The sequence below is a fragment of the Leuciscus leuciscus genome (assembly GCF_965113295.1).
Source record: "Leuciscus leuciscus genome assembly, chromosome: 21".
In the NCBI taxonomy this organism is placed as follows: domain Eukaryota; kingdom Metazoa; phylum Chordata; class Actinopteri; order Cypriniformes; family Leuciscidae; genus Leuciscus; species Leuciscus leuciscus.
In genome coordinates, this window is record NC_138745.1 from 22,361,947 (window position 1) to 22,379,446 (window position 17,500).

The following is a 17,500-nucleotide window of genomic DNA, read 5'->3' on the forward strand; positions in this document are numbered from 1 at the left end:
TGTAGTAGACGAAACGGTGCCACTCGTTCACAGAGACACAAAGATCAAGCCGATTATATATTTTTACGCTTTAATATTGCCATGTCGCGGTTTTATTTATTGTACAGCTCTACTTTCGATTTATTCCTTCATCCATGTGTGCATTTTACGTGACATATGTATTATACTGGAAATTCCATTTTCATGACTGGATTGTGGATTCCTCGCATCACGAAAATCATATGGCCTTAAGTTAGTTCACCCAGAAAGGAAATTTCTGTCATTAATAATTGTTCACCCAAACGGTCTATTATAACATGACAACAACCGCAACAACTGAAAAGACCATTCAAGCGGGTACTGCAAGTCATCTTGAGGTAATAAAATATACCGAATTAATATTTTGTGTTCAATTATTTACTTGTGGCAGCACCATAATAAGCTGGACAACTTCACAGTGACATGTTGTATCACCCTGCAGAGGTTTCTTTTGCATAACAATCTGATGACTGTAATCAATGACTAGAAGATAACTACACATAAGCTACATAAATTCATCAACTAACCATTCAGAAATGTCCTGATGCATTCTACATGTTGTCACCTCTTCTTGAGTCTCTCCATCATTGTCTGAATCCGGTTTGAACAAAAAGGCTAAACGTTTTTGAAATTTTCAGTGCATGTCTGTGTGAGTGCAAGCTGTTGAAGCGCCGCCCCCTGTTCCGGGAGCAGCAGCTCATTTGCATTTAAAGGAACAGACACAAAACGGTGCGTTTTTGCTCACCCTCAAAAATTGAAAATTTTAACATGCTATATAAGAATATCTGTGGGGTATTTTGAGCTAAAACTTCACATACTCACTCTGGGGACAACAGAGACTTATTTTACATCTTCTGAAAAGGGCATTAAACCAACCCTTTAAGTCAAGCCTGATGCCTTGGACAAAAGAATGATCCCAGGCATTCAGTCAGTTTATTAGGTAATTCAGCACGTTTTTATTTAATTTTATTGGATCGGTACTCAGTATCAGCCAATACTGAAGCCATCGGAATCGATATCGAAAAAAGGCGGATCGGAGCATCCCTACCTTACTGCTGATTGTACACTATCCCTTAGCCTTGCCACGCACCCCTTTTTATGACTTTAATGTTCTTGAAGTGTCCACCTAGCACTAGGAAAATACCAGTATTGGACCAGGGGCATGTTCAAGTTCAAAACGGTGCGCAACGTTTTGCTACGGTTTCCGGGTTGAACGTCATGTTTCCTGGAAACGGCGTACACCGGTGTGCAACGGGGTTTGAGATACGTTTTCTCTTGTTTGGTGGGTGTGTCAGAACTGCAGTCCAATCAGCAGCAACATGTATATAAAACACGGGGTATTAAAGTGAACTTGCACAATGGGTTCAAGGAAAGTAATTTACAAATGTGTTCGATGCAGCTCGGTATACGCAACAACTGAGGATATTAGAAGACATGTTTGTCGTAAGTTTTATTGTAAAAATATAGGATATCAACATAATGATGTAGTTGTTTATATTTTTAGCTTCATTGCAAGTGTATGACATTTGGTATAGAAATAAACAATGGTAATTAAGTGCTTTTCCTAAAAATGAGAAAGAAAATACAGGGTATTAAAACAGTATGACCTACAAATAAAGTCAGTATGTGAGGCTAAATAGATGTATTTTAGTCTGAATTAGGTAAGATGTGTGCTTCCATTTCAGTTTCAGCAATCCCTTCACTCGATTGGGATGTTCTCTTTTGTTCTGGGCGGCAAGTGCAGTAACTGTAACATCGAGCATATTTTGTAGTATTAAACACATATTTATACCGACTTCATCAGGCTCAGAAAATTCTTCACAAAGAACACAAAGAATGAGCCTTCTCAGCTGCCATAGTTGCAACTCTTGCGTCATCAGAACAGTGTGTTCAACGCATCACCGTTTCTGTTTAAAAAACGTTGTGCAACGTTTTGCCGGGGCTGAACGCAGCCCAGGGCTCAGTATCAGCACACTCAATATCAAATGACTTGGATCGGATTGGGGGCACAAAAAAAACTTGATCCTAAGATTCAGCAAATCAGAGTGAACGCAGACAACATGATTATTATTCATCAGGCAGCCAGTCAGAACTTAATACTGTTTATATCATTATTAGTAATAATTTATTTGTATTATTGTTAGTCTAAACATTGAATAATAATGCCCTAAGCCTCTAGCCTGGAAATCCAGACCTAAATCTAAAATATTAATGGTCTGGTGTCGATCAATGAAAATCGGCCAGCTCGAGGGGCATGCATTTGAAAATCTCACAGCACACAATTGGATAACACTACGACCAATCACAACAATAAACCCCATACGCTTAGCTACCAGGGGAGCTAACTGGTAGATTATACTCTTCCGGTCGGCAAAACAGCAAAAACACCCTACTTGCAAAGGAACGATTCGAGCGCCGTCTTCTGTTCCTCTTTTGGGAAAAAGCCAAGTCTAACTCGTTCATTGTAGCGGCCAAAGCCGTTTCAAACCACTGCTATTTATCCATAGGCATCTTGCAATGTTTACTGATTACTTCGACGTCACACGCTGTCGTCATCTGTTTAGCTCGCCTCTGGCCCGCCTATATCAGATAACCCGATGTGATTGGTGCAGCTCAGATCGAGGGGCATATTTAATGAGCTCCATGGCTCGACACCAGAGTAACTCGCTGAGCAAATTCAACTTGTGCTCTCGCGAGAACTCTGGTTTACCAGGGTACTAAGCCTCACCACCAGCCCATAATTCTCTCAATTCTGTTTAATAGGACAAACATGCATTTCATTCACATAGTTGCCACATTTTAGTTCTAATCACTTAAAGGCAGGGTAGGCAGGATTTTTCTAAAAAACTTTTTCCAAAATTAGTTTAAACTCTTTAGTCCTCTCAGGGCTGCAATAAACACAGCTACTTATTCCATTCACTCCCACCCCCTCCCTTCTGGGCTCCTTCCAAAGCCACGCCCCCAAAACAGATGAACGCGCGATGCCGACCGCTCAGCTGGAGGCCGCGTTTGCCAGCGCTGAGCAGAGAGGAGCGCAGTGCATGTAGTGACATCATGTCAGAATCACATGTAATAACATAGCCTACCTAACTTTATCATTATGAATATAAACAACTAACATGGCTGTTAGTACTCACTATCAAGCTAGCATATCGATACTGGTAAAGTTTAAAATATATTGAGTTTGATTCTGTAACAAGCTAGTAACATAAGGCAAAGCTAAAAACAGGTTGCATTGATGCACGTTTTCCCATTACCATCAGTTACACTGTGATGAAGGTGAATTTCGTGTAAGATTCATAACATATACTGTGTTTTGCATGCAAGAGCTTCCATGATGAAAGCACTGTTGGCTCTGATGAGGACTAACGTTACACTCCGGAGACAAGTAGCCTACCTTTCTACCTTACTAGTTCCTTTTTTTGCCTTGTTTGCCTTCACTGACTGTATGGTACTGGGAATTTTGACTGCTCTTTCTCTGCCATAATTGTGATTCTTCCTAGCTTCCGTGCCTCTCTCCATGCCTCTTCCCCTCCTCGAGTCAAATGGGTGCGCGCATGTGGGCAGCTCCTGTAGCAGCAGGGGTGGTAGCCATGGTAGCGAGGGAGAATGACAGTCGCCCAGCCAATCATTTCATTCCGAACGGAAATAAGTAGCTGTGTTTATTGCAGCCCTGAGAGGACTACAGACACTCGATTTTTATACTCTCTTTTTCAGAGTACTTACATTTTAATTATACACGTATAAAGACAGTTTAAACAAATTTCAGGGTTTTTCCTGCATAGAGAATTATGAGGCGGCCGCCTTCGTCAAATTTCGTGCCGCCTCCGGCTCTCGACAAAACTCGGACAGACAGTCATGGTCAGATACACTTTTTCCACCGTGACGGTTCTGTTGCGGTTACTGCTTGTGTCCATTCTCAAACCGTATAGTGCTGCGCGGTCCGCGGGTCAAGTAGCCTAATAAAAAAAACATTCCATTCCAATTATTCGAGGGTGGATGACAGATATAATGTGTTGAGTTTAATAAAGACACGGAACTCTCATCACGCTGAAACGCAATGAACGTGCGTCACTCTACTTTCGTTTTCAACAACGTAATTCTCTTCAGGGAAAACAAATCAAGGAAAACATATCAGGACTCGACAATAACACTTGTCCGGGACCATAGAATGTGTCCGGGACACGTGTGTTTTTTCTTTATTTGAAGGGAAAAGCGAGAGAGAATTGTAGCCCATCTGGACAAATGCCCTGATTAAAACAAATTTTAATATAAAAATAAAAAAATAACTAAGGAATCACCGAAAACGTGAGGATGATTCTGTTTTATTTCATTTAATGTAAGTAGGCTACTGACGGTAACAAAGTTGCGCTGTTGAGGCTTGCGCTGTTATTTATAACAGAGTTAAGAAACAATATATAGCCTAGGCTACACACGACCTGAGTGATGTTTTCCTGAATGCCATCAAGACGGAAACCGAGACTGATTTCATAACAGTTCAATAAACAAATAGTTAAAATTAAGTCACTTACATTTTAGACGCAATGACTGTTATTGTTCTGTTTCAGCAGCAAAAATAGTTCCAAACAAAGATCACCGCAGAACCGTCGCGAATCTCACAGCAACACTCAGCCGTGTTTCATTACTGAATGATTCAGCGTTTTGAACGAATGGGTTGAGTCAAAGATTCAATTACCTATTCATAAACTGCCTCGTTCTGAATAAATCAGCCTTTTGAACGAATCGTTTGAATTAATGACTGAATGGCTCGCTCATTAAGACGGTCGCCTGCCGCCTCCTACTGGCGGTTTAGTTTCAAAGTATCATTATTTTCAACATTCCTTTTTTGTATATTCAAAAATATTTAAAATAATCTCATTTAATACAGTTATAATTTTTAAATGTAAAGTATTTAATTTGATTGGTAACAGCCTAGTGTCTTATTATTTTAATTGAATGTATATTGATCAAATTTAAGAATTTGAAATGAGAAATGGAGCAAACATTTATGGAAAAAATGCCCTTTATAAAAGGTACAAAAAATTATTCTGAGTGTTTTCAAACCGTGATGTAATGAAACATTGACAATTTAAGTTTAAAGGGAGTAAAGCCTCTGTTTAGGCTATTAAGGAAATGTAATTTTGCCAAAAGGAGAACTTTTATTTTAAATAAATATTCATTTTTAATTAGCCAAATTCAGTGTGATATGTTACCATCAAGGACTAATTCATGCATTTGCATTCATGCTTAACACTGAGAATATGAATAATTGTAATATGATGATCAGATGCAGATATCTAAATCAAAGATTATGGGCGGTTTGCAGGTGGATTATTTATTTTTAACAGTGGATTGGGGTGACTCAAAGTGCACCAGATTAATGAATTTATCTTTAAAATGTACAAAATTTTCTTCAGGGGGAGCATGCCCCCGGACCCCCCTAGAGGTACCAAGCTCCACCCACAAAAATAATGTGGGAAACACATTAGGCTATATTATGATTTACGAAAAATAAAAATTTTATTACCTTATTATTACATTATTAGGATTTTACCACCTCCGCCTCATTTTGAGCCAGGAAAAACCCTGAATTTGAGAAAAAGTTTTTTAGAAAAATCCTGCCTACCCTGCCTTTAAGTTATATACTAAAACACTAGATTATCTGATGCTTTCGAATGGTATATCTTCAAGAAAATCAGTGTAATTTTGTGAAGAGCTGATTTGGAATGAATGTTTCTGTGACCATCAAAAGTCTGAAAACAAAACAAAAAATTACTAACCAATGGTGATTCTATTGCCAATGTGTGCATAAAGGGTTGAAAGCATGATTTATACTAAGGACCTAGTGAGATGAACTGTCGTCAACTGTATAAACAGCTAGTTTCTAAAGAAGCATCCTAACTGAATTGGAACCTAATAAGGGGCCAATTTGGAACACCCTACCTATAGGCAGCTACTCTGTGTTCCATGTAAATACCGGTCTGCATTTCAAAGTGCACAGGAAAATAAACCTACAATTGATTTCAATAATGTGTCGTCATCAGCATGTAGTTAAGCTAACAAAGTGATACTTAGTATTAGTACAGAGGAATACATTTGTTTTAAAGGGGTGATGAACTGAGAAATAAAATTTTCCTTGAGCTTTTGACATAAGAGGTCATCATACAATAAGAAAATCCTGTAAGTTTCAGAACTGAAAACTTCCTTGGAAAGCTGAAAACTTATTGATACCAGGCAGGCACAGCGAACGAAGTGGGGATCTATGACATCAAAGGGTATCAAACACCACCTCCGCAGAAGATCAACGCCTATTTCAACACTGCCTGTTTAGCCCCGCCCACCGATTCACGCATTACATGAAACTCATTATAATAGGCAAAACTGTTATCCAATCATAGCAGTGGGCGTTTACTTCCCCAGTCTTCAATGCGGCTTAGCCCATAAAAACCGAGCGTTTCAGGAGCGGAGGAGCCTATTACTTATTCATTTTGATGTTTTTCAATGTAAAAACCAAGCGAACGTCATAAATTGACCTCAGACAACAATAACAAATAAAAAGCCAGTTCATGACCCCTTTAACAATGCATTGCTGATGTGAACAATTATGCATTAAAGCAAAATAAGAATTGATTATTGTGATTATCAATATAATTATTATTTATAAAATAACGGATAATAATGGAGGAAATGCATCGTGATTCGTTACACATCAAGAATCGTTACCTTCTGAATTGTAATTGATTTAAATCATGAGGGAAGAGAAGATTCATCTCTCTAGAAAGCATATAACTGATAAGCATAAAACAGTGCACAGTAAGTAAAAATAAAATGGTACAAAATTGTGCATTTTAATTAGATATTCAGTACCAAGAAATATAAAAAAAGTAATGACTATAGCATCTGTAGGATGTATGTTTCTCTGAGCTTGTAGTGCATTGTGGGATGACATTCTCTGCAAAGGCTACATACTGTACAGTTAAAATTTTATAAAGATGCATCTTTTCTTTATAATTTGGGGTCTCTTAGAAAGCAGTATAACTATATTGCCTACCTTTTGGAACAGCCTCTGTGTCAGATTACTTAAAAAGACTTAAAAACAGAGTCTAAGACTGGAGAGAGCCTAAATCTATAGGCTCTAGAAATATCTAAATCTATAGGCTAGCACATGTCTCTGCCATTAATATAACACACCTGTTAACCAGAGACTCTGGAGACGTTATGGATTTTTGGATGTTTTCAGCCAACAAGCCATAAACGGCATCTAAAAACAGGGCGGTGGGATAAAGCTAGTTTCAAATTACGCTGTGGCTCAATATTTGCAGCTTCCTCTCGGAGCAGAGAGGAGACATTTGTGATCCCAGTCCTGAAGGAAGCTCAAATATCACATAAATAAAGCATTACTCTTCTTTATATTTTTGGAAGGGAAGGTGGAAAATGGTTCAGAGTTCAGACCAGATGATAACTTGCGCAAAAAATCTGGAAAATATAAACTGTGGTGTATTTGTGGTCTTGACGAGACATTTTGGCTCTCAACACCTTTTGGATACAACTCCAAGCTCATTTGAAGCATTTGTGTTGCTTGCTTGTCACCTTTTATTATTAGAAGATTGGAACACACAAAAAAAAAGCTTATCAAATCAGATAAACTGACTTAGATCAATTAACTAATTAAGCAAATAAACCAATCTGCTTTAGAGCCACTGACACTGGAGTAACAAGCTAATCCTCCACTGGCAATGGTTTTTTCAGAATAAAGGTGCAGTCACATTAGGGAAATTTGGGCAAATTTTTATTGGTCAACTCTGCAAATTCATGTGACAAACTTGAACCTTTGCCAATAGCACCATTAAAATAAGCTTTACAATGATTTGACTGCACCTTAATACCGCAAAATCTCACAGTGGGAAGATAAACTTGTGTGTGATTTCTTTAATTTGAGCAATCACATTATTACACAAGTAATTTACACATAGGAGTGATGCAAGAAATCACCGTAAGAAATCACCTGCTGACTTGCTTTGACTGGTCACATGTCAAGGCCACCCTCAGAAAGCTTAATCCACACATCCACAATCCTTCACTTTCTCTTGGCGATTTCATGCTCATTAATTCACAAACAAATTCACAATCTAGGCATTGGGAAAACAGCAAGATATTTGGCAGCAGTAGACTGAGGGTCTGTAGCAGAGTTTTTGGCCTGGGGGCCTGGCTACTGTTGAACTCAAACCTGGGGTCTAGTGTGGGGGGTCTGGAGTGAGGCCCAGTGTTTTGAGTGAGATCTCAAAGAGCTGAGGCCACAGCCAAAAACCACTTCAGACAGCTGCCTATAACGAGAGGATTACTAACTGGTAGACAGAAAGCCACAAACTAATTGCACAAACTTCTATACAGGAACATACTCAAAAGACCCAAGACACACACACTGACAGTATGTCTAAAGACTCAGAACACGAAAAGAACCAGCAGACCACAGACGTGGATGAGAAGAATAAGACGCCACGTCAAATGTTGTCAGTATTATCAGCAGCATTCCGAACAGAGCGCCAAGCCAACAAAACTTTTGTAGAGCAGGGCTAAATGTTGCAGAGGAGAAGACAGAATGTAGTAAAAGAACAGAGTACAGACATGACTATAGAAGTTACAGACAGTGAAACACTTCATTTTCTAACAGAATCTTCAGGCATTTGTGAATTTGTCTTTATCGGCTGCAAATAATCTGGTAGTAAAGGTATAATATGTACCCCCCAAATTTTTTTTTTTCCAATTCTGTTATCATTTAGTCACCCTCATGTCATTCCAAAACTGTATGACTTCTGCAGAACACAAAAGATATTTTAAACAATGCTGGAAAACAAACAACATTGGAGCCCATTGTCTTCCAACATGTGCACAAAAACAGTTAGACATTTCTCAAAACATCCTCATTTATGTTCCACACAAGAAGGTTTTGGAATGACATGAAGGTGAGTAAATGATTCCTTTAGGTCCTTTTTTTTTAAATGCAGGTTTACAAAGTAACAGTGGATGGATTATTTTAGTCTTCTTGTTCCTCCGTTCTTCACTATGGTATCACTAAATTATTAAAAGCAGTGCTGAGCAGAGTGAAGTTATGATGCATGAAGTAGTCCATGGGAAAACTCTCATAAATAAAACACACTGGGATACAACCACGCGCGACATCTCCATCAATGTTACAAGCTCATCCTAACACGCTTGACTCTCCACAAGTCTTGAACTTGATAAGTAGAACGATGCATTACAGGAGGCTTCACATCATACTGCTTTCCTTTTCAAGAGTTTATGGGCTTTGAGTTGTACGAGCCTCCTGCATGTCTGAAGAAGCACCTTCTTTACAGCCTGCTTGGGATCAGTTTTCACATGAAGTGCTGAAGAGGCAGAGACACGACTGGTCTGCAGAACAGGAGCACATATATCAAGTCAAGTTCAATTGAAGACCTTATAAGAGGTGAATTTTGTATGTATGCTGCCACAATTTTCCTGGTCCCAAAGTGAGTTTGAGCTGACAGTGATCGATCTGAAATGGCTATTAAACAGCACTGGCAGCGCAACATTTTCTGATCTATAAGTATAAGTGTACAAGGAATAACAGACACAGGCTGGCCAGATGGGAAATACGCAGCAGATCTGTGGAATAATGTGCATGTCAGCAAAACTGAACCACTGATTCAGATGCTGCTGTGTAGTCTAAAAGCAGCAGAGCTCTTTGAAAAGAACACCTGAGCTCTGACACACTGCAAGATATAGTGATGACAAATGTATTACTGCTAACTCTGCAGGGTATGACCTTTACACCACATTCTTTTAAACAACTGAACTGCTCACTTACTTCCCCCTCAGTTAATGATGAGGAACCAAGGCCAACGCACAGCTCATATTTAAAACTTCCCTTAATAAAACACCAAAATCCAGAGAATGAGACCCATGGTTTGACAATAAGGACTGTTCGATGGCCCGGGGCACGAATGACGCTCAGGAAAGTAGATGGAAGTGTCTCTTGCTGCATTGTCACTAAAGTTGATCATTTTCACACGTTTTTAAGCTTCCCCAATTGAAATATTCAAGTGCAAGAAGAAAAGATAACTGAGAAGTTGTGTGTGCGCAACACACATTCAAAGTGTGCGCAACACACATTCAAAGTGTGCACCCAGAAAGCCGACAGACAGCGTGCAAATAGGCAAGGCAAGGCAAGGCAAGTTTATTTATATAGCACATTTCATACACAATGGCAATTCAAAGTGCTTTACATAGAAGAAATTAAAATAATGAAAAGAAATAAGAATAATTAAAACAGTTTAGAAAAATAAAATAAAATACAGTACTTTTAAAAAAAATTTAAAAAGAATATTATTATAGATCTTTCTTTCAAAGGATTCCCTTAAGACTTAAATCTTTCAACCTTCTTTTAACCTTCAATCTTCTTACGACTTCCATCTATCAACTTTCCTTTAACTTTCTTTTCTCCCTCATTTACTCACACGTTCTTTTCACTTTCTTTAGCACTTTAGCACTGCGTTCGCATTCTTTCTCAGACGAAAACTTTAATATCGTTATTTAAATACTGTTCTACTTTCAAACCCACATTAATACACGTCACTTTCACATTATCACCTTCTGAGTGGGCATTTACAGTTACGGGCTAAATGCCCTGCTGACATAGGAGAAATTAAAATAATTAAAAGAAATAAGAATAATTAAAACAGTTTAGAAAAATAGAGTAAAATACAGTACAGTACAAACAGTCGGACGAACAGCGGCACAGTGCTCATTCAGTAAATGCACAGCTAAACAGAAGTGTTTTGAGTCTGGATTTGAATGTGACCACTGTAGGAGCACATCTGATCTCTTCTGGAAGCTGGTTCCAGCTGTGGCTGGCATAATAGCTAAAAGCAGACTCACCATGTTTAGAATGAACCCTTGGTATTTCTAGCTGATATGATCCTAATGATCTGAGTGATCTGTTGGGTTTATATTCAGTGAGCATATCTGCAATGTATTGAGGTCCTAGGCCATTGAATGATTTATATACCAGTAATAATACTTTAAAATCAATCCTAAATCTAACTGGGAGCCAGTGTAAAGACCTGAGGACTGGTGTGATATGTTCATATTTTCTGGTTCTGCTCAGAATCCTGGCGGCAGCGTTCTGTATGAGCTGCAACTGTCTTATGGTCTTTTTGGGAAGGCCAGTGAGGAGTCCATTACAATAATCCACCCTGCTGGTGATGAAAGCATGCACAAGTTTCTCTAAGTCTTGTCTGGAAACAAAGCATCTAATTCTTGCAATATTTTTCAGATGATAGTATGCTGATTTAGTTATTGCTTTGACATGACTACTGAAACTAAGGTCTGACTCTAGTGTCACACCAAGATTCCTGACTTGATGTTTAGTTGTTTGACCCCTAGAGTGAAGGTATGCGTTCACTTTGAGAACTTCATCTTTGTTTCCAAACGCAATAACTTCAGTTTTGTCTTTGTTTAATTGAAGAAAGTTTTGACACATCCAACTGTTGACTTCGTCAATGCATCGGCACAGGGAGTCAATGGGGCTGTAATCGTTAGGCGATAGGGCTGAGTACAGCTGTGTGTCGTCTGCATAGCTGTGGTAAGCAATTTGGTTATTTCTCATTATTTGGCTCATTGGGAGCATATACAGGTTGAACAGGAGTGGCGCAAGAATTGAGCCTTGAGGGACTCCGCATGTCATGGATGCCCACTCAGACTTATGGTCTCCTATACTCACATAATAACCTCTCCCATCTAAGTATGACCTGAACCATTTTAGGACTATCCCAGAAAGCCCCACCCAGTTTTCCAGCCTGTCAAGAAGTATGTTATGATCGACAGTGTCAAATGCAGCACTGAGGTCGAGTAGTACCAGCACTGATAATTTTCCTGAATCAGTATTAGGGATGCGCGGTATACCGGTACTGCAAAAATACCGGTATATATTATATTTCAAACGGTACAATATCATGATTTTGCTCAATTCGGTATTTGATGTGCTGCTGTTTTGAAGTTCACCGCTAGGCGGCAGTGCGCTACCCAAACTGACGCGGGTCACGCAAAACCGGCAAACGGTGACAACGGAGGAACACGATGGATCAAACAGATGAAGCTCATTCTACATTCCCGAAATTAATAAATAAAGAGAGCAGTAGGAGTGAAATGGCATTACTTTGCCTACAAAAGTAATGAGAAAGGTAAAGCAACAGACCTCAATGCACCACTCTACAAACGCTGCTTTAAATTAGCCACGGGAGGCAACACAATCTAGCTAATCACTTGTCACTTGCTCATCCTGACTTGTTCAAAGAGTTCAGAGATCGACAGGTGAGCATCATTCAACTGATTTAATTTAGACTTCTATTCACAACGCTTATCAGCGCACATACATAAAAGCTTATCAATTAAATATGATACGGTAAACACGAAAGCTCAAATGTGCTTGCATGACACGCTAGAACCAATGAAGTTTAGGTCTCATAATTTTTGCACTTTCAAACAATCATATATTAATTGAATTTGAATGAATAAAGAGATTAGTAATATTAATTTTAGTATTAGTGATAGTAAAATGAATGGCATATCACTGCCGCTGTGGCGACCCCTAGGAATCAGCCGAGAGAGAAAGAGTAATAGTAGTAATATGGATATTACTAATATGAATGTTAGAATAACACTTTACAATTAAGCTACATTTGTCAACATTCATAGGTAACCTGACCTAACAGTATTATAACATGTATAATACTATATACATGTTCCCTGTTCCCTGACTTTTTTTTATTTTTTTTACATTTTGATACTTTTTGTTTGCACATTCGGTACTGCTGAGTTTCAAGCAGTGTTTTTTTAATAAAATTGTTTCAATTCACTTAAATTTTGAGGCCGGTTATTTGTCACCTGTGGTATCGATTTAGTATCGATACCGAGGTATTAGGTTCTGGTATCGTACCGAAACCAAAATTGTGGTATCGAGCCATCCCTAATCGGTATTTAAGCGAATATCATTTATTATCTTTATGAGCGCTGTCTCTGTGCTGTGGTGCGGTCGGAAACCAGATTGAAAATTGTCAAAGTATCCATTCGAGCTTAAGAATTTGTTCAGCTGATTGAAGATAACTTTTTCAATGAGCTTGCCTATGAAAGGAAGATTTGAGATCGGTCTATAGTTGCTTAATATGGTCTTATCCAGATTGCTCTTTTTCAGGAGGGGCTTGACAACTGCAGTTTTCAGGGAGTTTGGAAAACTCCCAGAGAGAAGTGAGGCATTTACCACTTCTAGAAGATCTGCTTCTAAACTGTTTAGCACACTTTTGAAAAAAGATGTGGGAAGTGTGTCAAGGGCGCATGTTGATGTTTTAAGGTGTTGTACGGTTTCTTCCAAAATTTTGCCATCAATTTCTTTGAAGTCAGACATAGTAACTACTTTCTCAGGTGGTCTGATCTGTCTGACCCCAGTGCAACTCAAGGATGTGCTGATCACCTTTCTGATATTATTGATTTTCTCAGAGAAGAAAGAAGCAAACTCACTGCACTTGCTGTTTGAGAGCATTTCACTAGGAATCTGGCTTGGGGGGTTTGTCAGTCTCTCTACAGTAGCAAAAAGATTGCGTGTGTTGTTTAAATTGCTGTTTATAATATTTGAGAAGAAAGTCTGTCTAGCTTTGCCTAGTTCCATATTGAAAGCATGCAGGCTGTCTTTGTAGATGTTATAATGGACTACAAGTTTTGTCTTCCGCCACATGCGCTCTGCTTTTCTGCATTGTCTTTTCATATGTTGCACTGCTGAATTGAGTCCTCTTTCCCTTGTTCTTGTGTTTGAACGGACATATTCACACACAATGATGTCAAAAATGCCCATATTGGCAAGTATCCTCGTAAAAAGTGAATGTAAACAGCTGAGAAATAAAACGCATGTGTTAAGGCCGGTTCACAAAGAATGCATTTTTGCTGTAAAAAAAACAAGGAAAAAAAAACAAAACAAAAACAAGATGCAGGTCAGTGGAATGAATAAAAGCACAAGGTATACATGCATATAAAATATGGATTTATTATATATAATCTTTTGTTTAAAGACACTAAACCTCTGCTGCAGCTCAAAACCTCTCACATCCCACATTCCAAGACTTCTCTCTCTCCCTCAGCTTCGACCTCACCACTACAGAAACAACAGCACAGGAATCCCAGTAATGCTGGGCCACACACAGGGCCAGCTAACACAAAGCCATTAGACACCTGTTCTGCCACAGTGCCACTTCACAGACTAGGTGAGCTGACAACGAATTAGATAGCGCTCTAGTTCATATTCTGCCTCTCTGAAGAGTCACATGGTTACATCAATCTGTGCTTAAGGGTGTAGTACCATGTTGAAGTCTTTCTCATAGAAAATGTTTTCCTTATTCCCTCAGTGTTTCTTTACCATGTAAACATCAGAACAGCTCTTTTGCGCATACACAGTATAGAACAGTAAGGAGGTCGCTTCCTGTGTCTTGAACAGTCGGATTGCAATCTCTGTACAGCGCATTTATAGTCACTAAAATACATCTCTGCAAAAAAGAATATAAATCAAACCCACTATTTTTATGCTTATATCATATTGGAGTCCACATCGGTCATGATGATGCCAATGAAATGCAGCTAAATCTTCTGCTGAACGCGCTCTTCTGCTCGCTCACTTGTGGGGTTCCTAAACTTCCGTATGCTGACATAATTCTGTTTGGGAGAAGTAAGGTTAAAGCATAGCCGCTTATCCACCGTCTGGCTGAACGGTTCTCATTGCGTAACCGTGTCGATCCAGGCCAGCCAGTACGGTTTCATTTTCCACTTGTGGGGCTGATAATGGACCTATTTGGAATGTAATACTGATGCGTCAGTCATTGCCACGCAACGGTTTACTGATATCATGAGATGATCAGATATTTCTTTTAAATTGTATTATTACTTTGTGTTTACGCCACTCAAATACCGCAATTAGTCAGCTATCAGAGAAACTGGTAGCCAGCCAAGCAACAGACAAGTGACCAATTAGTGTTGTCAAAGTACCGGTACTTCGGTACCAAGTCGGTACTGAAAATGTGACGATAACAACATTTCTGTAGTACCGGGTATATTCGGTTCCCACTAATAGGCATCTGCTTTAAGTCGCTTCAGTGTTTTTATCAAAGCGCGGGACTCCAGACTAACTTTTTTACTTGGAGCACTGTCTGTAGCCGATATATACCACGATATAATATAGTGCCTGTGTATATTAAACTGCAAAAAGACTATTTAAATATTAACCCTGCATGTTCTGCTTGTCTCTGTGTGAATGAATGGTGCAGACGCAGGGTTTCATTTACCTCACACACACACACTGAAGCACGAGTGACGCTCGTGCTGTTATGAGTCTCTGCTGCCTCACGATATGATGACATGATGAAATTCAACTCCAGAGCCACTCTGAGAGTCACTACATGAGCATTTTACCGTTTAATTTGAGAAAAAACTATCGTCATATCAACCACAGAAACTGAAAGGTCTTCACGTCAATCCGTCAAAATAAAAGTTCGGTTTAACTTGAAGAAATTGACAGAAATAATTATATTAGGCTACTGTACAGTAGATTTAGCTCCATGGAATTTTTTTATAAGCAATATTTACGTTTAAACAGCATGTAGCCTTTAATGCTTATATGTATTATTTACTTATGATTACCATCATAATTAAAGTCATTGAATTGAATTTTATATTTTTTTCAAATAGTTAAAATAGAAAAATAGTTCCAACAGATTTTGCTGTGGTACCAAAATTGGTACCGAGAACCGTAAAATTTGAATGGTATCGGTACCGATTACTGGAATTTTGGTATCGTGACATCCCTATGACCAATCATGAATGGCAACGTCACTACACACATTCTACCTTCACGGTTCAGCACTGTGCTGAGAATTCCGGGCCGAGAACGATTTTTAATCGTGCTGTGCCGTACCGTACCAGGCTCAAGTGGAAACAACTGGAAACGTACCTTGTGGTTCCTAGAACCGTTCGGACCGACGGTGCATAAAAGTGGCTTATGTAGCCTGAACAGCCAGATGCATCCATCAACTGATGATTGAATCTTGGAGAGCGTTAACATGGTCATGGTAGCCGTCCAAACAGTAAAAGTGCATTAAATGACCAACTGTAAATACTCCCTGTTCGCATTAAAAGCCATGTCCCAATTTGAAATCACAGTTTGATGATCGCAGTTAGACCCCAGTACATGTGTTTACAAGACACATTAGCTTTGTTTCAGGTTCAAAAACAGGTGATGACCTGAAATGGTCTATGCATATCACCTCAGTTTAACTCATCAGTGATTTCTTCTCCACTTCAAGTGTGTATTTTCAGTCCTTCATATTTCACTAATCCTGCAGGACCGCCAAAGAACACATTCCCTCCTTTCGGTACACAACACACATGGAATTCAAAGCGATGTAGGGGATTCTCTGCATTCTAGTCTCAGAAAAAAGTTATGCTAACTGACCTCTAATGACTTTAACTAAAGTCACTCACACACATAAGGCATTGTATTCCCTCTCTTGTGTTTAATTACTTGCATTCTAAAAGGTTACAACCGTCAAAAGAGGGAGTGATCAGGACATGGACTGTAACGTCAGCCTGTCAACTGACACTACGATACGACGAGTGAGTGTGTGTAAAGAGGTCAAGAAGAGGGGAATCAGAGGGAGTGCAGACAGGGCACTTCTGAGCAGTGATATCTGACACAGCAGATAGCAAGTCTCAAACAAACCACTGTCTCCAGCGTTTCCCACAGGGCAGCAGGACTGAAAACCTCTTAGTACCTATTTGAACAAAGGTTAGAGTGCATTCAGTCATTTCATTACTTGAATATTAACCATTTTCACTAGATCGCAATTGCTCATGGTCACAGAATAAACTATCACACTGCTTTTTCTGCTTTTCCATATAAATGGTCTGTTGCCAAGGAAGATCCCAGAGGGCTGAACCTATCAAAGAAATGGATAGTACAGCTTGTTTGGTTTTGAATTTCTTCTCAGTTTTGCGAATTGTCCAAGTGGCCTTAGATATGATAGATGCACATGATGATCAGGAATTGCAAAATATACAACCTAGACTATGCCATTTGATTAGCTTCTATTTGAGTATAAAGTGTATTTGTATAGGGCTGGAACATAGTCATTGTGTGTGTATAAAACATTTATATTAACTTGATCATACATATGTAACTTTTACTTTAGGGTTTACGTTAATAAATGTGTATGATGAATAAACAAATTAATAAGCTCATGTTACCTCATGTAACGTTAGCCTAGTAACAAATGTTTACAAACGAAACCTTATTGTAAAGTGCTACCAATAATAGTTGATCTCTATCTAGCATGCATCACAACAACAACAACAACAACAACAACAACAAAGCATAGTATAGTTCTAGCAGTAACTTATAGTATAAAAC

General features: G+C 38.9%; 1 protein-coding gene and 1 long non-coding RNA gene across 3 annotated transcripts in view; one reads left to right on the plus strand and one right to left on the minus strand.

Annotated features, from left to right (window-relative positions):
• mpp7a (MAGUK p55 scaffold protein 7a) overlaps nt 1–17,500 on the minus strand; it is a 128,468-nt gene that overhangs the window by 110,122 nt on the left and 846 nt on the right. The gene's annotated exons all lie outside the window — the stretch shown is intronic.
• LOC309485106 overlaps nt 1–17,500 on the plus strand; it is a 167,730-nt gene that overhangs the window by 85,331 nt on the left and 64,899 nt on the right. The gene's annotated exons all lie outside the window — the stretch shown is intronic.